Genomic DNA, 25066 nt, shown 5'->3' with positions numbered 1-25066 from the left:
GAGCTGCCTAGGTTATCACAGTGGCAAGTTTCATTAAGCCAGATCTTAGTGGTCCTCACTAAATTACAAGCATCTGGGTTAAGAGCATAGCTTACCTTAGCCCAGAGGTGGGTTTTAAAGAATTCAGCTAGAGATCCTTGACACAACCCCTTACAGATGGCTTCATTCTGTGAACACACACACATACACACACATGAGCATGCACACGCATACAAACACACACACCTGCAAACAGTTCTCTCATCTCAAGTTTATTCCCTATCTCACAAATGTCTCTCTTAAAAAAATACAGTTAATGTCAACACAAATTGAGTTATTACTTCGCTGTAAATAAATGTGGCTCACATGGATATTATTTCATATGTTTAGGTTCTTAGCATAATAATGGTGTCTCATGATGTCCTACTGAGCCTACCCTGACACTTATGGTGATAAAAACCTCTCCACATAGGTGAGATCTAATAAAAATTGAAAAATATGAGAGAAAAGAAAGTACAGTGACAATGATGTGTCATTAGATTTAACTTTGATAACCAAATTTGTTGATGCAAACCAATAATAAAGATCATACATGCTGAAATTATATTAAATAGTAAGGATTTGTTTTATTTTTTTTTAAACTGGGATTCTATGAAATATCGATGAGCACTGTGCCTTGTTTTAAAGCACCAGAGAGGCTGCCTGTCGTATTATCAAGTACAATTGGAAAAGCCTTGGGTAATGCTCATGTTTGAAAACAGTGGGATTAGTGCTGGGACTTGAGTCAGAAAAAAATCCGAGCCAACATCGCATTCCCATGATGAACGTGCTCCTCAATCCTTCTCCTATTTTGAAGCCCGTTTGTGGAAGAAGGAAGGACGGTATCCATCCTCCCTTTAAAAAACCATGGCATTAAATCTCTGCGGCCATAACTGACATTGAACAGCTGGGTATAGGCCGATGCTACAAAGAAGAACCCCTTTTGTCCTGAGCCCTGATTGAAAACTTCAAAGGCCCTCACTGTGTTCAAAATGGTGACAAGGTTCTTTGCCAAGAAAACTTCCCCAGGCGTATCATCTTGCTATTCCATGCACAGATGGAGTCCCTGCAGGACTTGATAACACATCTGGGCTGTCCCTTTGATGAACAAAGAGGCTCTGTATGCCATCACGACTCATTACAGTCCTCATCCGTATGCGTTTCAGCCAGAGAAACTTCAGGAAAGAAGTTCGTCACCATCCACTTACGAGTAAGTTCTCGGTTTCATCAGAGTGAGAGCTTTATTCCCCTCGTTTTCAAATGATTTTGTGGAGAAGTGAGAGCAAAATATAAATGATTTTGCTAGGCAGAGAATCACTGGTTTTCTTAAGGACGAGTTCCGAAGGCATTAACTGAATGGAGTATCAGGAGAAAGTTTAAGATTTTTAGGGGGAAGCGGAGGTCTTTTTCTGTGTAACCTGGTAAGAAGGTTGTGGTAGTTTGAATATGCTTGGTCTGAGTGGCACTCTTTGGAGGTGTGGGCTTGTTGGAGGAAGTGTGTCACCGTGGGCATGGGCAATGAGACCGGTCATCTTCCTAACCACGTGGGAGCCAGTCTTCCCCTAGCGGCCTTCATTTGAAGGTATGGAATTCTCAGCTCCTCCTGCACCATGCTCGCCTGAATGCTGCCATGCTCCTACCTTGATGATAATGGGCAACCTCTGGACCTGTAAGCCTTCCTTCCCCAATTAAATGTTATCCTTATAAGAGTTGCCTTGGTCCGTAGTGTCTGTTCACAACAGTAAAACCCTAACTAATCAGAAGTGCTCCTTTGGGATTTGTATTTCTCTATGACTTTTCCACTCAAGACATTATAATTACCATTATGGATAGGAGTTAAATACAAACAGAAAAACTATGTTGGCTAAGGTAAATGCTTTGTTATCCTAGAAGATAAAGTTAGACATGGAAATGTTAACCGAGTTAATAAAATCAACCCCATGAAGCTAGAAGCACTTTTGTAAATCAGATAGGACAACATCTTAGCAAGCTAACTACAGACAGAAGCCTGAGGACAATCAAACATGGAGGAGAAACGTATTTCACATTGTTTGCTTAAAATACAAATGCAGACTTAGGATGCAGCCCCATATTGGTTCCTTGCACAGCACCAGTCATGCTGGCAGACAGTGACTTTAGGCATCAGGAGTAAGAAATGAGGCAGTGGAAAAGAAATTCAACATGATGAATCTTGAGACCTTGCGGGAATCGAAGTGTCTGGAAATAAGTCTGTCCTTGTCTGGCAGTGGAAGCAACAGATACCTAATATACTTTTAAATTTCTCAGTCATCGAGATGAATATTTGAAAAGGTATGTGGGTCAAAGTCATACATATTGCCACATCCAAGATCATCTCAAACTTTCCAATGACCTTCTCTACCTCAAACTAAACCTTCAGAATTAAATTCTACTTTTAATATTATATGAGTGTTTGGGCCTCTTCATCTAAGTGTTCAATGTATTTAGGTGAAAACTAAGCAAAAGACATAATTCTTAGAATATTTTTCAGTGCTCATACACAGATATGGTATAATGTTTAGACTATTCCCTCATATTCTTCTGCCCTCCCTCTTCTTGTGCAGACATCATTTTTATATTTATACAAAGGAGAGAACTCTTTAGTGCGATAAGTTGTATGAATTGGAAAATGCTTTATATGTAAATTTACAATTTTTTTGCGATGATTTAGAATCTAGAGTTTTCAGAAAATATCTCAAAGAATCCAAGACTCCAAAACTTTTAAGAATTGCTAATCTGGAAACACAAGTGTATACTTACTAGTTGTTCTTAAAGCAATCAGTGACTACTGCTTAGCTGAACAGAGGCTTTAATAGACGTAAGGAAGTGTGGGTTGTGGTTCAGGGAAAATCCATGGACCACTCTGTAGTTTGAGGGCTGCATCGTATGCTGTACCCCATCCTTATTAGGGGCAGAATCCAAAGTCTTATAATACAACTTCATATTGCCTCCAGGAGTTCAAACCTAACAGGAGTCGATCCTTCCTAGAAGATCAATATTAGCAATACAATCAGTAAAGATACAGAAGAATGATACAGCATCATCAGCCAAATGGCTCTAGCTGGCTTATAGACATTATATTCACAGACTGCAGAAGGAAGGACCTTTGCAAGCTCCTGTGGAAAACTGTGATGGTGGATCTCAGCTCTCTACTGACTAAGAATCTGCTGGCATAGTAGTAAGGTTATGATGAGCATTTCTATAAGAATGGTTCTAGCAGTGCCTGAGTGTGAGCAACACCATCCCATAGGCCAGGGCTAGAAAGAAAGGGAGAAAGCAGTTAGTGCAAGCATCTTTCTCTGTCCTGAATGACAGAAGAGCTCACCACCATGATGTGCTGTCTCACTGTAGGGTTAGTGACCCTGGGATATAGTCAAAATAAATGCCTCCTTTTAAGTTGTTTATATTAGGTATAATATATAGTGGTATAATGATGAAAAGTCTATCAGAATTTTTGTGCCAAAGAAGGGAGCTGCAGCTGTAACTTCACTGATGGTGTGGGTCATAGACCAGTGGGACTAGTTTTTAAGACAAACTTGGCGTTAATGGTTAGAGAAGACTAAGAACAATGTAAGGCCTTCTGGGCAGTTCTGGTGAGAGCTTAAAAGTTCAAAAGGAAATGCAGGGACAAAGTATAGAACAGAGACTAAAGAAAAGGCCATCCAGAGACTGCCCCACCTGGGGATCTAACCCTTCTGTAGACACCAAACCCAGACACTATTGCTGATGCCAAGACGTGCTTGCTGACAGGAGCCTGATATAGCTGGCCCCTGAGAGGCTCTGCCAAAATCTGACCAATACAGATGTGGATGCACACAGCCAAACATCAGAGTGAGTGTGAGGACCCCAGTGGAGAAGTTAGGGCAAGGACTGAAGGAGCTGAAGGGGTTTGCAACCCCATAGGAAGAACAACAAAACCAACCAGCCTAACCTCCCAAAGCTCCCAGGGACTAAACTATCAACCAAAGAGTACACATGGAGAAGGGACCCATGGCTCAAGCTGCACGTGTAGCAGAGGATCACCTTAATTAGACATCACTGGGAGGGGAGACATCACTCCACTTGGTCCTGTGGAGGCTCAATGACTCAGGGTAGGGTGCTAGGGCACTGAGGCAGGAGTAGATGTGGAGAGGAGGAGCACCCTCATGGAGGAAGGAGTAGTGGAGAGGGGATGGGGGTTTGGGGAGGGAAACGAGGAAGGGGGATAACATTTATTTAAAATGTAAATAAATAAAATAACCGATAAGAATGAGGAGTTCAGAATGTAGATAGAGAAGTGTTGAGGAACATGTTCTTGAAGTTTCAGGTGACAGCAGTACGTACTCTCAGAATTGGGTTAGAGTCCATGCATATTATATTCTGAGAAACACTTGGTGCTCTCATCCTGGGACTTTGAGTGAAGTGATGCTGACTTTAAAGGTGACAGACTACTTAATATGGTGGAGAGATTCGGTCTCTTTAAAAAGTAGCCTAGCAACCAACCAGGCTAGGATGCAGCTGCTTACAGATACTTTTAGCCAAGTTTACAGTGAAGATGGTGAGCACAAAGCAGAATGGAGGGATTTGGAAAACTCATGGCTTCCCTAGAGAGGTGGCACATACGAAGCTGGGGACTAGAAAAGTATGGCTGGTGAAAAGATTCTGGCCACCAAAGACTTCAGTATTTTGTGTTGGGACAATAGGGAGGACACCTCAGTGGTTTCTCTGGAATTAAAAGGAAGTCAGACACCCGCGGATCCCGGCCCGCAGCAGCTCTCTGCCCCCAGACCCTGTGAGAGAGAGACCCAACCGCCTGGTCAGGTGGGCACTCCTGAGGCTGCAGAGCGGAAGAGACCACCAAAACTGCTCACCCCTGCCCACATCCCTGGCCCAAGAGGAAACTGTATAAGGCCTCTGGGCTCCCGTGGGGGAGGGCCCAGGAGCGGCAGGACACCTGCCTGAGACACCGCTGGAACCTGAAAGAAACAGACCTGATAAACAGTTCTCTGCACCCAAATCCCGTGGGAGGGAGAGCTGAACCTTCAGAGAGGCAGACAAGCCTGGGAAACCAGAAGAGACTGCTCTCTGCACACACATCTCGGACGCCAGAGGAAAAAGCCAAAGACCATCTGGAACCCTGGTGCACTGAAGCTCCCGGAAACGGCGGCACAGGTCTTCCTGGTTGCTGCCGCTGCAGAGAGCCCGTGGGTAGCACCCCACGAGCGAACTTGAGCCTTGGGACCACAGGTAAGACCAACTTTTCTGCTGCAAGAAAGCTGCCTAGTGAACTCAAGACACAGGCCCACAGGAACAGCTGAAGACCTGTAGAGAGGAAAAACCACACGCCGGAAAGCAGAACACTCTGTCCCCATAACTGACTGAAAGAGAGGAAAACAGGTCTACAGCACTCCTGACACACAGGCTTATAGGACAGTCTAGCCACTGTCAGAAATAGCAGAACAAAGTAACACTAGAGATAATCTGATGGCGAGAGGCAAGCGCAGGAACCCAAGCAACAGAAACCAAGACTACATGGCACCATCGGAGCCCAGTTCTCCCATCAAAACAAACATGGAATATCCAAACACACCAGAAAAGCAAGATCTAGTTCCAAAATCATTTTTGATCATGATGCTGGAGGACTTCAAGAAAGACGTGAAGAACTCCCTTAGAGAACAAGTAGAAGCCTACAGAGAGGAATCGCAAAAATCCCTGAAAGAATCGCAAAAATCCCTGAAAGAATTCCAGGAAAACATAAATAAACAAGTAGAAGCCCATAGAGAGGAGACACAAAAATCCCTGAAAGAATTCCAGGAAAACATAAATAAACAAGGAGAAGCCCATAGAGAGGAGTCACAAAAATCCCTGAAAGAATTCCAGGAAAACACAATCAAATAGCTGAAGGAATTAAAAATGGAAATAGAAGCAATCAAGAAAGAACACATGGAAACAACCCTGGATATAGAAAACCAAAAGAAGAGACAAGGAGCTGTAGATACAAGCTTCACCAACAGAATACAAGAGATGGAAGAGAGAATCTCAGGAGCAGAAGATTCCATAGAAATCATTGACTCAACTGTCAAAGATAATGTAAAGAGGAAAAAGCTACTGGTACAAAACATACAGGAAATCCAGGACTCAATGAGAAGATCAAACCTAAGGATAATAGGTATAGAAGAGAGTGAAGACTCCCAGCTCAAAGGACCAGTAAATATCTTCAACAAAATCATAGAAGAAAACTTCCCTAACCTAAAAAAAGAGATACCCATAGACATACAAGAAGCCTACAGAACTCCAAATAGATTGGACCAGAAAAGAAACACCTCCCGTCACATAATTGTCAAAACACCAAACGCACAAAATAAAGAAAGAATATTAAAAGCAGTAAGGGAAAAAGGTCAAGTAACATATAAAGGCAGACCTATCAGAATCACACCAGATTTCTCGCCAGAAACTATGAAGGCCAGAAGATCCTGGACTGATGTTATACAGACCCTAAGAGAACACAAACGCCAGCCCAGGTTACTGTATCCAGCAAAACTCTCAATTAACATTGATGGAGAAACCAAGATATTCCATGACAAAACCAAATTTACACAATATCTTTCCACAAATCCAGCACTACAAAGGATAATAAATGGTAAAACCCAACATAAGGAGGCAAGCTATACCCTAGAAGAAGCAAGAAACTAATCGTCTTGGCAACAAAACAAAGAGAATGAAAGCACACAAACATAACCTCACATCCAAATATGAATATAACGGGAAGCAATAATCACTATTCCTTAATATCTCTCAATATCAATGGCTTCAACTCCCCAATAAAAAGACATAGATTAACAAATTGGATACACAACGAGGACCCTGCATTCTGCTGCCTACAGGAAACACACCTCAGAGACAAAGACAGACACTACCTCAGAGTGAAAGGCTGGAAAACAATTTTCCAAGCAAATGGTCAGAAGAAGCAAGCTGGAGTAGCCATTCTAATATCAAATAAAATCAATTTTCAATTAAAATTCATCAAAAAAGATAAGGAAGGACACTTCATATTCATCAAAGGGAAAATCCACCAAGATGAACTCTCAATCCTAAATATCTATGCCCCAAATACAAGGGCACCTACATACATAAAAGAAACCTTACTAAAGCTCAAAGCACACATTGCACCTCACACAATAATAGTGGGAGATTTCAACACCCCACTCTCATCAATGGACAGATCATGGAAACAGAAATTAAACAGTGATGTCGACAGACTAAGAGAAGTCATGAGCCAAATGGACTTAACGGATATTTATAGAACATTCTATCCTAAAGCAAAAGGATATACCTTCTTCTCAGCTCCTCATGGTACTTTCTCCAAAATTGACCATATAACTGGTCAAAAAACGGGCCTCAACAGGTACAGAAAGATAGAAATAATCCCATGCGTGCTATCGGACCACCACGGCCTAAAACTGGTCTTCAATAACAATAAGGGAAGAATGCCCACATATACGTGGAAATTGAACAATGCTCTACTCAATGATAACCTGGTCAAGGAAGAAATAAAGAAAGAAATTAAAAACTTTTTAGAATTTAATGAAAATGAAGGTACAACATACCCAAACTTATGGGACACAATGAAAGCTGTGCTAAGAGGAAAACTCATAGCGCTGAGTGCCTGCAGAAAGAAACAGGAAAGAGCATATGTCAGCAGCTTGACAGCACACCTAAAAGCTCTAGAACAAAAAGAAGCAAATACACCCAGGAGGAGTAGAAGGCAGGAAATAATCAAACTCAGAGCTGAAATCAACCAAGTAGAAACAAAAAGGACCATAGAAAGAATCAACAGAACCAAAAGTTGGTTCTTTGAGAAAATCAACAAGATAGATAAACCCTTAGCCAGACTAACGAGAGGACACAGAGAGTGCGTCCAAATTAACAAAATCAGAAATGAAAAGGGAGACATAACAACAGATTCAGAGGAAATTCAAAAAATCATCAGATCTTACTATAAAAACCTATATTCAACAAAACTTGAAAATCTTCAGGAAATGGACAATTTCCTAGACAGATACCAGGTATCGAAGTTAAATCAGGAACAGATAAACCAGTTAAACAACCCCATAACTCCTAAGGAAATAGAAGCAGTCATTAAAGGTCTCCCAACCAAAAAGAGCCCAGGTCCAGACGGGTTTAGTGCAGAATTCTATCAAACCTTCATAGAAGACCTCATACCAATATTATCCAAACTATTCCACAAAATTGAAACAGATGGATCACTACCGAATTCCTTCTACGAAGCCACAATTACTCTTATACCTAAACCACACAAAGACACAACAAAGAAAGAGAACTTCAGACCAATTTCCCTTATGAATATCGATGCAAAAATACTCAATAAAATTCTGGCAAACCGTATTCAAGAGCACATCAAAACAATCATCCACCATGATCAAGTAGGCTTCATCCCAGGCATGCAGGGATGGTTTAATATACGGAAAACCATCAACGTGATCCATTATATAAACAAACTGAAAGAACAGAACCACATGATTATTTCATTAGATGCTGAGAAAGCATTTGACAAAATTCAACACCCCTTCATGATAAAAGTCCTGGAAAGAATAGGAATTCAAGGCCCATACCTAAACATAGTAAAAGCCACATACAGCAAACCAGTTGCTAACATTAAACTAAATGGAGAGAAACTTGAAGCAATCCCACTAAAATCAGGGACTAGACAAGGCTGCCCACTCTCTCCCTACTTATTCAATATAGTTCTTGAAGTTCTAGCCAGAGCAATCAGACAACAAAAGGAGATCAAGGGGATACAGATCGGAAAAGAAGAGGTCAAAATATCACTATTCGCAGATGACATGAAAGTATATTTAAGTGATCCCAAAAGTTCCACCAGAGAACTACTAAAGCTGATAAACAACTTCAGCAAAGTGGCTGGGTATAAAATTAACTCAAATAAATCAGTTGCCTTCCTCTATACAAAAGAGAAACAAGCCGAGAAAGAAATTAGGGAAATGACACCCTTCATAATAGACCCAAATAATATAAAGTACCTCGGTGTGACTTTAACCAAGCAAGTAAAAGATCTGTACAATAAGAACTTCAAGACACTGAGGAAAGAAATTGAAGAAGACCTCAGAAGATGGAAAGATCTCCCATGCTCATGGATTGGCAGGATTAATTTAGTAAAAATGGCCATTTTACCAAAAGCAATCTACAGATTCAATGCAATCCCCATCAAAATACCAATCCAATTCTTCAAAGAGTTAGACAGAACAATTTGCAAATTCATCTGGAATAACAAAAAACCCAGGATAGCTAAAACTATCCTCAACAATAAAAGGACTTCAGGGGGAATCACTATCCCTGAACTCAAGCAGTATTACAGAGCAATAGTAATAAAAACTGCATGGTATTGGTACAGAGACAGACAGATAGACCAATGGAATAGAATTGAAGACCCAGAAATGAACCCACACACCTATGGTCACTTGATTTTTGACAAAGGAGCCAAAACCATCAAATGGAAAAAAGATAGCATTTTCAGCAAATGGTGCTGCTTCAACTGGAGGGCAACATGTAGAAGAATGCAGATCGATCCATCCTTATCACCCTGTACAAAGCTTAAGTCCAAGTGGATCAAGGACCTCCACATCAAACCGGACACACTCAAACTAATAGAAGAAAAACTAGGGAAGCATCTGGAACATATGGGCACTGGAAAAAATTTCCTGAACAAAACACCAATGGCTTATGCTCTAAGATCAAGAATCGACAAATGGGATCTCATAAAACTGCAAAGCTTCTGTAAGGCAAAGGACACTGTGGTTAGGACAAAACGGCAACCAACAGATTGGGAAAAGATCTTTACCAATCCTACAACAGATAGAGGCCTTATATCCAAAATATACAAAGAACTCAAGAAGTTAGACCGCAGGGAAACAAATAACCCTATTAAAAAATGGGGTTCAGAGCTAAACAAAGAATTCACAGCTGAGGAATGCCGAATGGCTGAGAAACACCTAAAGAAATGTTCAACATCTTTAGTCATAAGGGAAATGCAAATCAAAACAACCCTGAGATTTCACCTCACACCAGTGAGAATGGCTAAGATCAAAAACTCAGGTGACAGCAGATGCTGGCGAGGATGTGGAGAAAGAGGAACACTCCTCCATTGTTGGTGGGATTGCAGACTGGTAAAACCATTCTGGAAATCAGCCTGGAGGTTCCTCAGAAAATTGGACATTGAACTGCCTGAGAATCCAGCTATACCTCTCTTGGGCATATACCCAAAAGATGCCTCAACATATAAAAGAGACACGTGCTCCACTATGTTCATCGCAGCCTTATTTATAATAGCCAGAAAATGGAAAGAACCCAGATGCCCTTCAACAGAGGAATGGATACAGAAAATGTGGTACATCTACACAATGGAATATTACTCAGCTATCAAAAACAACGAGTTTATGAAATTCGTAGGCAAATGGTTGGAACTGGAAAATATCATCCTGAGTGAGCTAACCCAATCACAGAAAGACATACATGGTATGCACTCATTGATAAGTGGCTATTAGCCCAAATGCTTGAATTACCCTAGATCCCTAGAACAAATGAAACTCAAAACGGTTGATCAAAATGTGAATGCTTCACTCCTTCTTTAAATGAGGAAAAAGAATACCCTTGGCTGGGAAGGGAGAGGCAAAGATTAAAACAGAGACTGAAGGAACACCCATTCAGAGCCTGCCTCACATGTGGCCCATACATATACAGCCACCCAATTGGACAAGATGGATGAAGCAAAGAAGTGCAGACCGACAGGAGCTGGATGTAGATCGCTCCTGAGAGACACAGCCAGAATACAGCAAATACAGAGGCGAATGCCAGCAGCAAACCACTGAACTGAGAATAGGTCCCCCGTTGAAGGAATCAGAGAAAGAACTGGAAGAGCTTGAAGGGGCTCGAGACCCCAAAAGTACAACAATGTCAAGCAACCAGAGCTTCCAGGGACTAAGCCACTGCCTAAATACTATACATGGACTGACCCTGGACTCTGACCCCATAGGTAGCAATGAATATCCTAGTAAGAGCACCAGTGGAAGGGGAAGCCCTGGGTCCTGCTAAGACTGAACCCCCAGTGAACTAGACTATGGGGGGAGGGCGGCAATGGGGGGAGGGTTGGGAGGGGGACACCCATAAGGAAGGGGAGGGGGGAGGGGGATGTTTGCCCGGATATTGGGAAAGGGAATAACACTTGAAATGTATATAAGAAATACTCAAGTTAATAAAAAAAAATAATAAAAAAATTTAAAAAAAAAGAACACTAAAAAAAAAAAAAGGAAGTCAGACATCTAAGAATCATGGCTGTAACTCCTATGAGACTTTGCTGTAAGATGTGCTTGGCTCCCATGGGACCAACTGAAGACACAGTTCCCACATTCAGGATCGCAGACATTTAGAGGCACCATGCAATCCATTGCTTAAGTTGGCAGCACACCATGACACCATCAGTATGATCCTGGTTTTGCATTTTATGAAGTACAAGAACTGTGCGATCACAGTAGCTTCCCTCCAGATTTCAAAGGAAAACCCAGGGATGACAGGAAATGTACCCCAGAATTCTCATAGAGAACCCCAAGAGGCAGTGTGCAAATCTAATAGCAAGTGCAGTGTAAACCCCAGAAAGTTTGAGATGCCACAAAGCACAGATCATGGATCCCACTTACATTAAACACCATAATAGAATAATTAGAAAATAAAAGATTGACTTCAAGCTACCAAAGAACAGATCCAGAGAATTAAAGATTTGCCAAACTTCATGCAAACAAATTAATTTTTCAAAGTTAAGGTTTGTCGAATGCACAACGAAAAGCAACCTGTTTGAAAGATACTGTAATTTTAAATGTCAGTATTAGCAAAAAAGAAAAGATCGCAGACCAATAGCAAAGATACGCGATAAATAACACACTAAACCCAGAATAAGCAGATGATTAAATGGTAATAGAACTAAAATAAAGGAAATAGGAAAGAAAAAAATGTAAACCCTACTAAACGTTTTGTTGTTGGTGGTGGGTTTTGCTTCTTGATTATCAACATTAAGAAACCCTGACTATGGTGGTTTGAAATGCCCCCCATGACTCTCAGAAACTTGATTATGACATGGTCCCCAGATGTTACTTGTTAGGAGAATTAGGATGTGTGGTCTTGCTAGAGGAAATATATCACTGTGGGGTGGACTCTGAGGTTTCCAAATATTCATGTCATTTCCAGTGCTCTATGTGCTTTTTGCTTGCAGCTTGAGATGTGTGTTCTTGGCTGTTCCTGCCTTTGCTTTGCCATATGGACGCTAACCTTGTAAAACCTTAAGTCCCAAATAAACCCTTTCTTTTCTAAGTTACCTTAGTCAAGCTGCCCTTATCACAGCAATAGAAAAGTAACTGAAGAGAAGATGTTGCCAGGAAATGGGCTATTGCTATGACAGAGCCAACTAATGCATTTGACATCAGACATGGAACTACAGGATTTGGCATTTGCCCTGCTTGTTTTTGTCTTGCTTTGGTCCAGTATTCCCTCACTATGCCCCCTTTCTTCCCATTTGCATATTGTGTACCATTATATGTAATTTGCTGTTTTACTTTATATTTTTTATTTTATTATTAAGAATATACCTTGAGTCTCAGGAAACATTTTGAATTTTTGGACTTTTAAATGGTGCTGTGACTGTCAAAAATGGGGTCTTTTGAAATTATACTACATTTTGTGTTATGATATGGCCATAAGACTATGGGGGACGGGAAGTAGAATGTGGTATACTGAACGAATTGTTAACCAGGAGTCTTGGGCATTTGGGTACTTGGTCAACAGTTGGTAAATATTTGGGGAGGATTCTGAGGCATGGCCTTGCTTGGGGCTTAGTGGGTGGGCTTTCCAGCACACTCTCTGCATCATGGTTATACCTCAAGGTGTGAGCTCTCAGCTATTCTTGTCTCCACATCTATCTCTGCCACCATGGACTCTCATTTTCTGAAACCATAAGCCCATTTTATGTAAGTTGCCCTGGCAGTGGTCTTTTATCACAGCAACAGAAAATAGTAACTGGTACATTGACTTAGAGTAACTAAGATGAGGAACATCATAGAAGTGACCAGAACTGAATAAAAGAGAAGTACTAACAATTTCACAGAGACAGAAAAAAAAAGGGTCACAACAGACTGTTCGGCAATTATATGCCAACAGATTCAACAAGTTAGAAAACACAAATTCCCAATGGACACAAATTACTAAAACTGATTCCAAAACAAATAGAATTTCTAGAAAGTAAATTGATTTCATAATCAAAACCTTCCCATAAAGCAAAGCCCAGGCATAGATTGCTTCCTTAACAAATTCTATCAAATACTGAAGGACAAATAATACCAATCTTTAAAAAATGCCTTCAGAATATAGAGGATGATGGTCTCACAACTCACTGAATCCAATATCACCTTTTCACCAACGAAATACATAACAAGAACAGAAAATCACACATCAATACAGCTAACAAGCAACCCAATAACTGAACAAATTAGTAACATATTCAAGGAATTAAACATCATGACCAAGTAGGATTAATCCTAAGAATGAAATATCAGCTTAATGTTCCCAAGTAAATCATAGTACATCACATTAATAGAATAAAGAAAACAAATGATCACCGAAGATTATATGCACAGAGGCATTATGATAATCCTTCAAGCATTCACATCAAAAGCTTTCATGAGAGGAAGAACAGAAGGAAAAAGTGGCAACTTGATAAACAACACAAATGCCAGTGTAAGAGAGAGACAGGACCAGCAAGGAAGGAGTAAGGTTTGGGAGAAAGCTCTCTCTCTCTCTCTCTCTCTCTCTCTCTCTCTCTCTCTCTCTCTCTCTCTCTCTCTGTGTGTGTGTGTGTGTGTGTGTGTGTGTGTGTGTGTGTATCTGTGTGTTGTGCACATGTGTGTGTATGTGTTGAGGAAACAAAATGTCATAATGGAACCCATTACTTCCTATGATAACTTTAAAAATAACTTTAAAAAAAAGAAAAAAAATGGTTGTATTGCTTGTGGCTCAAGCCAGTAACAAGGAGAATATTTGCCCCCATTGGGCATGCTCACCATTATACTAGAGGCTTATCAAGTATAAAAAAGAAAATAAGAATGATGGAGGGGCCTAGTTTGGGATGAAAGGCTGTCACTGTCTTCACTTGAAGGTAGCATGATTCTGTGTATGAAGAATTGTCGACTCTGCACAGAATAGCAAAGTCCTGAGAGAGTAAAATCCTCAGAGGATGGTGTGCTGTTGACATGGCCATGACCATGTCAAGGACCACATTTTCTTGGGAAAATGAGAAAGACTGAAGCAGGCGCCCAGTCCTCAATACACAGATGTTGTCTAACAAGGAGCATCAAGAATGTTAGGCAGCTATCACATTACTTAGTAGACAAAAGCTGGAAAAACCAACCATTAGGAATTAACACATACAGATTAATATGAACAATTAAAATGGTTTTTACAAGGAAACTCAATGATCTTCAAGAAAATACAAATCAGTGATTTGTCAGAGAAACTTTACCAACAAATAACTTTTAAAAATCAGACATTCTTAACCTGAGAAGTATAATACATGGCATTAAAATATGATAAAAATATCAACAGCAAAGCAGACCATATAAAGGTAAGAAGCAGTGGGCCTTTTGTTTTTTTTTTGTTTTTTTTTTGTTTTTTTTTTATGAATACAGCTTCTGAGTTTATTAAGAGACACAGTGTCATAGACAATTCCCTAATTCCATGCTCTTACAAATTTTCTGCCCCCTTTCCAGAATGTTCCTTGAGTCTCAGGTGCAGGACTTTTTCATTATTGTTATCATCATCATTATCATTATCATCATCATCATCATCATCATCATCATCATCATCATTGTTACTACTACTATTGGCTATTACGTGAACTTTGGAGCTGAAATCATGTCTGCAGGCTTGCAGGGTAAGCACTTTCCTGGTTGAGCTGTCCCCCCAGTCCTTCTAATTATAAGTTTTAAAATCACATGGCAACTTAGAGGAAGAAAGCATGTTTCTGGCTCAAGGTTCTGGAACATTCGGTTCATATCGTTCTTTATAGTAGAAAGTAAGAAAACAAAAACAATCTTCTAATCCTCCCAGGAAAGCAGAATACAGGTAGATGATAAAAATCCCTGTCTTTTTTTTTTTTAAATCCCTTTTTTTTTAAATTAACTTGAGTATTTCTTATATACATTTCGAGTGTTATTCCCTTTCCCGGTATCCGGGCAAACATCCCCCTCCCCCCTCCCCTTCCTTATGGGTGTTCCCCTCCCAATCCTCCCCCCCATTGCCGCCCTCCCCACAACAGTCTAGTTCACTGGGGGTTCAGTCTTAGCAGGACCCAGGGCTTCCCCTTCCACTGGTGCTCTTACTAGGATATTCATTGCTACCTATGAGGTCAGAGTCCAGGGTCAGTCCATGTATAGTCTTTGGGTAGGGGCTTAGTCCCTGGAAGCTCTGGTTGCTTGGCATTGTTGTACATATGGGGTCTCGAGCCCCTTCAAGCTCTTCCAGTTCTTTCTCTGATTCCTTCAACGGGGGTCCTATTCTCAGTTCAGTGGTTTGCTGCTGGCATTCGCCTCTGTATTTGCTGTATTCTGGCTGTGTCTCTCAGGAGCGATCTACATCCGGCTCCTGTCGGTCTGCACTTCTTTGCTTCATCCATCTTGTCTAATTGGGTATATATGTATGGGCCACATGTGGGGCAGACACTGAATGGGTGTTCCTTCAGTCTCTGTTTTAATCTTTGCCTCTCTCTTCCCTGCCAAGGGTATTCTTGTTCCCCTTTTAAAGAAGGAGTGAAGCATTCACATTTTGATCATCCGTCTTGAGTTTCATTTGTTCTAGGCATCTAGGGTAATTCAAGCATTTGGGCTAATAGCCACTTATCAATGAGTGCATACCATGTATGTCTTTCTGTGATTGGGTTAGCTCACTCAGGATGATGTTTTCCAGTTCCAACCATTTGCCTACGAATTTCATAAAGTCGTTGTTTTTGATAGCTGAGTAATATTCCATTGTGTAGATGTACCACATTTTCTGTATCCATTCCTCTGTTGAAGGGCATCTGGGTTCTTTCCAGCTTCTGGCTATTATACATGAGGCTGCAATGAACATAGCGGAGCACGTGTCTTTTTTATATGTTGGGGCATCTTTTGGGTATATGCCCAAGAGAGGTATAGCTGGATTCTCAGGCAGTTCAATGTCCAATTTTCTGAGGAACCTCCAGACTGATTTCCAGAATGGTTGTACCAGTTTGCAATCCCACCAACAATGGAGGAGTGTTCCTCTTCCTCCACATCCTCGCCAGCATCTGTTGTCCCCTGAGTTTTTGATCTTAGCCATTCTCACTGGTGTGAGGTGAAATCTCAGGGTTGTTTTGATTTGCATTTCCCTTATGACTAAAGATGTTGAACATTTCTTTAGGTGTTTCTCAGCCATTCGGCATTCCTCAGCTGTGAATTCTTTGTTTAGCTCTGAACCCCATTTTTTAATAGGGTTATTTGTTTCCCTGCGGTCTAACTTCTTGAGTTCTTTGTATATTTTGGATATAAGGCCTCTATCTGTTGTAGGATTGGTAAAGATCTTTTCCCAATCTGTTGGTTGCCGTTTTGTCCTAACCACAGTGTCCTTTGCCTTATAGAAACTTTGCAGTTTTATGAGATCCCATTTGTCAATTCTTGATCTTAGAGCGTAAGCCATTGGTGTTTTGTTCAGGAAATTTTTTCCAGTGCCCATGTGTTCCAGATGCTTCCCTAGTTATTCTTCTATTAGTTTGAGTGTGTCTGGTTTGATGTGGAGGTCCTTGATCCACTTGGACTTAAGCTTTGTACAGGGTGATAAGCATGGATCGATCTGCATTCTTCTACATGTTGCCCTCCAGTTGAAGCAGCACCATTTGCTGAAAATGCTATCTTTTTTCCATTGGATGGTTTTGGCTCCTTTGTCAAAAATCAAGTGACTATAGGTGTGTGGGTTCATTTCTGGGTCTTCAATTCTGTTCCATTGGTCTGTCTGTCTGTCTCTGTACCAATACCATGCAGTTTTTATCACCATTGCTCTGTAATACTGCTTGAGTTCAGGGATAGTGATTCCCCCTGAAGTCCTTTTATTGTTGAGGATAGCTTTAGCTATCCTGGGTTTTTTGTTATTCCAGATGAATTTGCAAATTGTTCTGTCTAACTCTTTGAAGAATTGGATTGGTATTTTGATGGGGATTGCATTGAATCTGTAGATTGCTTTTGGTAAAATGGCCATTTTTACTATATTAATCCTGCCAATCCATGAGCATGGGAGATCTTTCCATCTTCTGAGGTCTTCTTCAATTTCCTTCTTCAGTGTCTTGAAGTTCTTATTGTACAGATCTTTTACTTGCTTGGTTAAAGTCACACCGAGGTACTTTATATTATTTGGGTCTATTATGAAGGGTGTCGTTTCCCTAATTTCTTTCTCGGCTTGTTTCTCTTTTGTATAGAGGAAGGCTACTGATTTATTTGAGTTAATTTTATACCCAGCCACTTTGCTGAAGTTGTTTAACAGCTTTAGTAGTTCTCTGGTGGAACTTTTGGGATCACTTAAATATACTATCATATCATCTGCAAACAGTGATATTTTGACTTCTTCTTTTCCGATCTGTATCCCCTTGACCTCCTTTTGTTGTCTGATTGCTCTGGCTAGAACTTCAAGAACTATATTGAATAAGTAGGGAGAGAGTGGGCAGCCTTGTCTAGTCCCTGATTTTAGTGGGATTGCTTCAAGTTTCTCTCCATTTAGTTTAATGTTAGCAACTGGTTTGCTGTATATGGCTTTTACTATGTTCAGCTATGGGCCTTGAATTCCTATTCTTTCCAGGACTTTTATCATGAAGGGGTGTTGAATTTTGTCAAATGCTTTCTCAGCGTCTAATGAAATGATCATGTGGTTTTGTTCTTTCAGTTTGTTTATATAATGGATCACGTTGATGGTTTTCCGTATATTAAACCATCCCTGCATGCCTGGGATGAAGCCTACGTGGTCATGGTGGATGATTGTTTTGATGTGCTCTTGGATTCAGTTTGCCAGAATTTTGTTGAGTATTTTTGCGTCGATATTCATAAGGGAAATTGGTCTGAAGTTCTCTTTCTTTGTTGTGTCTTTGTGTGGTTTTGGTATAAGAGTAATTGTGGCTTCGTAGAAGGTATTCGGTAGTGATCCATCTGTTTCAATTTTGTGGAATAGTTTGGATAATATTGGTATGAGGTCTTCTCTGAAGGTTTGGTAGAATTCTGCACTAAACCCGTCTGGACCTGGGCTCTTTTTGGTTGGGAGCCCTTTAATGACTGCTTCTATTTCCTTAGGAGTTATGGGGTTGTTTAACTGGTTTATCTGTTCCTGATTTAACTTCCGTACCTGGTATCTGTCTAGGAAATTGTCCATTTCCTGAAGATTTTCAAGTTTTGTTGAATATAGGTTTTTATAGTAAGATCTGATGATTTTTTGAATTTCCTCTGAATCTGTTGTTATGTCTCCCTTTTCATTTCTGATTTTGTTAATTTGGACACACTCTCTGTGTCCTCTCGTTAGTCTGGCTAAGGGTTTATCTATCTTGTTGATTTTCTCAAAGAACCAACTTTTGGTTCTGTTGATTCTTTCTATGGTCCTTTTTGTTTCTACTTGGTTGATTTCAGCTCTGAGTTTGATTATTTCCTGCCTTCTACTCCTCCTGGGTGTATTTGCTTCTTTTTGTTCTAGAGCTTTTAGGTGTGCTGTCAAGCTGCTGACATATGCTCTTTCCTGTTTCTTTCTGCAGGCACTCAGCGCTATGAGTTTTCCTCTTAGCACAGCTTTCATTGTGTCCCATAAGTTTGGGTATGTTGTACCTTCATTTTCATTAAATTCTAAAAAGTTTTTAATTTCTTTCTTTATTTCTTCCTTGACCAGGTTATCATTGAGTAGAGCATTGTTCAATTTCCACGTATATGTGGGCATTCTTCCCTTATTGTTATTGAAGACCAGTTTTAGGCCGTGGTGGTCCGATAGCACGCATGGGATTATTTCTATCTTTCTGTACCTGTTGAGGCCCGTTTTTTGACCAATTATATGGTCAATTTTGGAGAAAGTACCATGAGGAGCTGAGAAGAAGGTATATCCTTTTGCTTTAGGATAGAATGTTCTATAAATATCCGTTAAGTCCATTTGGCTCATGACTTCTCTTAGTCTGTCTACATCTCTGTTCAATTTCTGTTTCCATGATCTGTCCATTGATGAGAGTGGGGTGTTGAAATCTCCTACTATTATTGTGTGAGGTGCAATGTGTGTTTTGAGCTTTAGTAAGGTTTCTTTTACATATGTAGGTGCCCTTGTATTTGGGGCATAGATATTTAGGATTGAGAGTTCATCTTGGTGGATTTTTCCTTTGATGAATATGAAGTGTCCTTCCTTATCTTTTTTGATGAATTTTAATTGAAAATTGATTTTATTTGATATTAGAATGGCTACTCCAGCTTGCTTCTTCTGACCATTTGCTTGGAAAATTGTTTTCCAGCCTTTCACTGTGAGGTAATGTCTGTCTTTGTCTCTGAGGTGTGTTTCCTGTAGGCAGCAGAATGCAGGGTCCTTGTTGCATATCCAGTTTGTTAATCTATGTCTTTTTATTGGGGAGTTGAGGCCATTGATGTTGAGAGATATTAAGGAATAGTGATTATTGCTTCCTGTTATTTTCATATTTGGATGTGAGGTTATGTTTGTGTGCTTTCATTCTCTTTGTTTTGTTGCCAAGACGATTAGTTTCTTGCTTCTTCTAGGTTATAGCTTGCCTCCTTATGTTGGGCTTTACCATTTATTATCCTTTGTAGTGCTGGATTTGTAGAAAGATATTGTGTAAATTTGGTTTTGTCATGGAATATCTTGGTTTCTCCATCTATGTTAATTGAGAGTCTTGCAGGATACAGTAACCTGGGCTGGCATTTGTGTTCTCTTAGAGTCTGTATGACATCAGTCCAGGATCTTCTGGCCTTCATAGTTTCTGGCGAGAAGTCTGATGTGATTCTGATAGGTCTGCCTTTATATGTTACTTGACCTTTTTCCCTTACTGCTTTTAATATTCTTTCTTTATTTTGTGCGTTTGGTGTTTTGACAATTATGTGACGGGAGGTGTTTCTTTTCTGGTCCAATCTATTTGGAGTTCTGTAGGCTTCTTGTATGCCTATGGGTATCTCTTTTTTTAGATTAGGGAAGTTTTCTTCTATGATTTTGTTGAAGATATTTACTGGTCCTTTGAGCTGGGAGTCTTCACTCTCTTCTATACTTATTATCCTTAGGTTTGATCTTCTCATTGAGTCCTGGATTTCCTGTATGTTTTGGACCAGTAGCTTTTTCCGCTTTACATTATCTTTGACAGTTGAGTCAATGATTTCTATGGAATCTTCTGCTCCTGAGATTCTCTCTTGTATTCTGTTGGTGAAGCTTGTATCTACAGCTCCTTGTCTCTTCTTTTGGTTTTCTATATCCAGGGTTGTTTCCATGTGTTCTTTCTTGATTGCTTCTATTTCCATTTTTAATTCCTTCAACTGTTTGATTGTGTTTTCCTGGAATTCTTTCAGGGATTTTTGCGATTCCTCTCTGTAGGCTTCTACTTGTTTATTAATGTTTTCCTGTGTTTCCCAAGGGAGTTTTTCACGTCTTTCTTGAAGTCCTCCAGAATCATGATCAAATATGACTTTGAAACTAGATCTTGCTTTTCTGGTGTGTTTGGATATTCCATGTTTGTTTTGGTGGGAGAATTGGGCTCCGATGATGCCAAGTAGTCTTGGTTTCTGTTGCTTGGGTTCCTGCGCTTGCCTCTCGCCATCAGATTATCTCTAGTGTTACTTTGTTCTGCTATTTCTGACAGTGGCTAGACTGTCCTATAAGCCTGTGTGTCAGGAGTGCTGTAGACCTGTTTTCCTCTCTTTCAGTCAGTTATGGGGACAGAGTGTTCTGCTTTCGGGCGTGTAGTTTTTCCTCTCTACAGGTCTTCAGCTGTTCCTGTGGGCCTGTGTCTTGAGTTCACCAGGCAGCTTTCTTGCAGCAGAAAAGTTGGTCTTACCTGTGGTCCCGAGGCTCAAGTTCGCTCGTGGGGTGCTGCCCACGGGCTCTCTGCGGTGGCAGCAACCAGGAATACCTGTGCCGCCCCTTCCGGGAGCTTCAGTGCACCAGGGTTCCAGATGGCCTTTGGTGTTTTCCTCTGGCGTCCGAGATGTATGTACAGAGAGCAGTCTCTTCTGGTTTCCCAGTCTTGTCTGCCTCTCTGAAAGTTTAGCTCTCCCTCCCACGGGATTTGGGTGCAGAGAACTGTTTATCCGGTCTGTTTCCGCAGTGGGCCTTTTGAAAACACACGGTAAAAGAAAAAGAGCTCAAATTTCAAAATATCTGGAAGAAAATACAATTCAAATTCTTTGTGGTCTTTTATTAAGTATATTGTTCAGTGTGATAACAAAAGCACAAATCATAAAAGAAAAAGATAAATTGTTCTGAAATAAAAAAGTTTTCTATGCTTCAAAGGGTATCACAAAAAATTGTTCACACATTAAAGAAAACATTTGTAAATTGTAAGTTAAAGATTTTCATCTGAATTATATAAATTTTATAACGCAACGAGAAAAGAAACTTAAAAATGGCAAAACCCAAGTGAACTTTTCACCTAAAAAGGCACAAGAAAACATATTCAGCATGATTGCTTATGAGCAAAATGGACATTAAAACCACCATGACATGTCATATTGTACTCCAGTCACAGAGTCAGAGGACCACTGTCCAAATGCTGATGTCTGTGTGAGGAAACTGAATCCCTCATACACTGGTAATAGGCATGTAAAATAGTGTTGACACTTCGGAAGGCAACACGATACTATTAAAAAGTAGAATCCTGTATAACCCAAAATACTGGAAACAGTACAATTGTCTGTAAGTACTTACTGGGTGAACATAAATTGGCATATAATATTCAGTGATAGAAGAATATGACTATCAGAATGGGGAGTTGGCCCAGTTGATCAAGTATCACTGTGCAAGCAAGTAAGGAACTGAGTTTGGAGCCCCACAACCTAAGTAAATGTTGGTCACAGCAGTGTTTGTATAACATTAGTCCTAAGGTAGCAGAGTCATGCAGATCTCTGAAGCTCACAGGCCAGTGAGCAGAGCCAAGGAGGTTAGCTTTGGGTTCCATAAGAGACCCTGTCTCAAAAGCTGAAAGATAAAAATCTGTCAAGGAAACACACTTGATGTTTACGTATGCATGTGCACACACATGCACATATACACATAAACCACACATACACAATATCACACACACACACACACACGTATGAAGAATGATACAGCACTGAATGCTTCAATATAGATAAATTCAAGTTTACTCTGATTATAATAAAATGCAAAGTATGATATCATATATATGACTCCATCCACATGAATTATCCAGATCAGATATAGATCAAGTTTATAGGGATTCAATTGTTAAATGAAACTTATTTTATTATCAATTATCTAGATCAAATTTATGGAAAAAATCTGTGCTTGTCCACCGCCGGGGGGGGGGGTAGAATATGAGATGCAAATGGCCCTAGGAAATTTTAGAGGATTATGGGAATGTTCTAAAACTTACAACTACATAAACAGCTAACAACTACTGAGTTTTGTGTTTAAAATGGATAAAGCTTATGGAATATAAATTATATGCCAATAGAGATAAGTTATAAGTATGTATACTCATAAAGAGTACTAATTGTTTATGTATAATGATAGTCACATTTAAAATCACTGAAATCGATAGTCATTGTACAATTCAAATGTTTTATTTTTTGAACTTTTCCTTATATATGAAAATGCTCAAAATACATACTAGAGAAAGACCTTTAGTAACTTTTCACTTGTCCTGGTAGAAACTATAAACAACAAAGAAAGAGAGTAAGACCACTCAATTGTTGAGCATGGTGTCATTTCAAATCAGCAGCCCTCTGAACACTACTTAACTGGTTTTCTTTTCAAGGTCTCTAGTGCGTATAGCATTGGTATGCTTTCGTGGAGGCTGCTTAGAAGGAGTTGAAAAGCAGGAGCACAAGGCCTTCATCTGTGGTCACAGCTGCCCATCAGGAAAGGACCTTCCATTCTTATGAGCTAGATATTGAGTCCTTTCCCTGGGCAGAGTTCTCTGGGTATATGAAAACAAAGTGTGTTTTAAGCCTTATTCATATAACCAACTTTTTTCTTTTATTTTTAAAGGAATGCCTTGCAAACTTTCTGTGTCTAAATCTATTATAGACATTTGCTTTAAATACTGTCGATCGCTGATGGATTTCATATCAGTGTTTTGATCTTCACAACTATTAATGTCAGCTACATTTAAGTGTTTATAGAGTCATAAGATCCCAGACAGAGAAATAAAGATGTTTGCCTCATTACTTGACAGGAAGTCTATAGTGTAAAAATAGATTCATTTATAAGCTACAGCCTACAAGTCAGTGACTAAATTTCCCTCATATTCATAGCTAATTTATGATAATGAATTCCTTTATCTCTGAGATAGGGTCTTCTGTATTGTCTAGGCTGGCCTAGAATCCATGACCCATGTGTCACTACTACCTCATAAGAACTGGAGTTACAGAGAGATGTACCCCCACTAGCATAGACTCTGAAGAACCCATGAAATCTTGATGGAGAGGGGAGTGGTTCAGTGGGGATCAATGCAAGGATATGAATCCTGAAGTGTCCACTTTCTGTAGCCAGGCAGGACTCCCAGTGAAGGGTTAAAGACCGAAACCCACCCTGAAAACCTTTGACCCAAAATGAGTCCTGTCTACAAGATGCGCAGGGACAGGATAGAGCAGAAACAGAGGGAACAGCCAACCAATGGTTGGCCCAACTTGAAACCCATCCCATAGGCAAGAACAAATCCCTAACACTATTCATGATACTCTGCTATGCTTGCAGACAGGAACCGAGCATAACTGTCCTGGAGGTTCCACCCAGCAGCCAGTGGAAAAGAAGCTGAGATACACAGTCAAACATTAGTGGAACTTGTGGAGTCTTATAGAAGAGTCAGAGGAAGTATTGAGGGACCTGAAGAGGACAGGGACTTCACAGGAAGACCAAGAGAGGCAACTAACCTGGACCCTTGGCAGCTCCCAGAGAATAAACCACCAACCAGAGGGCAAGCATGGACTGGACCTAGACCCCCACCAACACATACATATGTAGAAGACGCCTCCTACACATATATGTAACAGATGTACCGCTTGGTTTTCATGCACGTCCCCCAACAACTGTAGCACCAACTGTCCCTGAATCTGTTGCTGGCCTGTGGTTCCCTGGGGCCCTGTGTCTGGTCTCAGTGGGAGAGGATATGTCTAGTGCTTCACTGACTTGATGTTCGGGGGAGATGGGGTTGGAGGGGAGGGAAACGAGGAAGGGTGTAGAAGGATGAGGGGGTGAAATACCTAGAGGAAGGCTCCCTTTCTCAGAGGAGAAAAGGAGAGGGCATGGAGGAAGGATCTTGTGAAGGGGTACTGGAAGAAGAAGAGAGGTTGATATTGGGATGTAAAGTGAATAAATAAATAAATTTAAGCAAAATGATCAATAGAAACAGTTTTCATTATTGGTTTAATTGTATATTGAGACATTCCTAAACAAAGGGCATAAATAGCACCAACTTTCCATTGGCCAATACAGTTAAAATATAGTCCTTAGCTTCTATTTTCAGCCTAACCATCTTAAGTTGAGTGATACCACCACAAAAATACTAATAATTGTAAAATATTATATCCTCACTAGATGCTTCACATCATTAGACAACTATCACATGTATAAATTAGAGGTGTATTTTAAATTATTATGTGTAGTCTTGCTTTATGGGCAATTGATTTTTCAAGGGTAATTTGATCCTAAATGTACTGGGATCTCTGTTGCCATGGTAACCAAATTTATTGTTGACCCCCCCCCCCAAAGCTCAGAG

General features: G+C 40.2%; 1 long non-coding RNA gene across 1 annotated transcript; it reads left to right on the top strand.

Moving 5' to 3' along the window:
- The first annotated feature begins 835 nt into the window (after positions 1 to 835).
- On the top strand, positions 836 to 24680 carry LOC148005891 (uncharacterized). Its single transcript, XR_015620290.1, has 3 exons — positions 836 to 1228; positions 14859 to 15022; positions 24046 to 24680. It is a non-coding gene; the product is annotated as an uncharacterized LOC148005891 (long non-coding RNA).
- The last annotated feature ends 386 nt before the right edge of the window (positions 24681 to 25066 follow it).

This window comes from Rattus norvegicus, chromosome 5, assembly GCF_021556685.1.
Source record: "Rattus norvegicus strain SHRSP/BbbUtx chromosome 5, alternate assembly SHRSP_T2T, whole genome shotgun sequence".
In the NCBI taxonomy this organism is placed as follows: Eukaryota; Metazoa; Chordata; class Mammalia; order Rodentia; family Muridae; genus Rattus; species Rattus norvegicus.
Note: the sequence above shows the minus strand (reverse complement) of the source record. Positions and strands in the feature narration are given on the sequence as shown.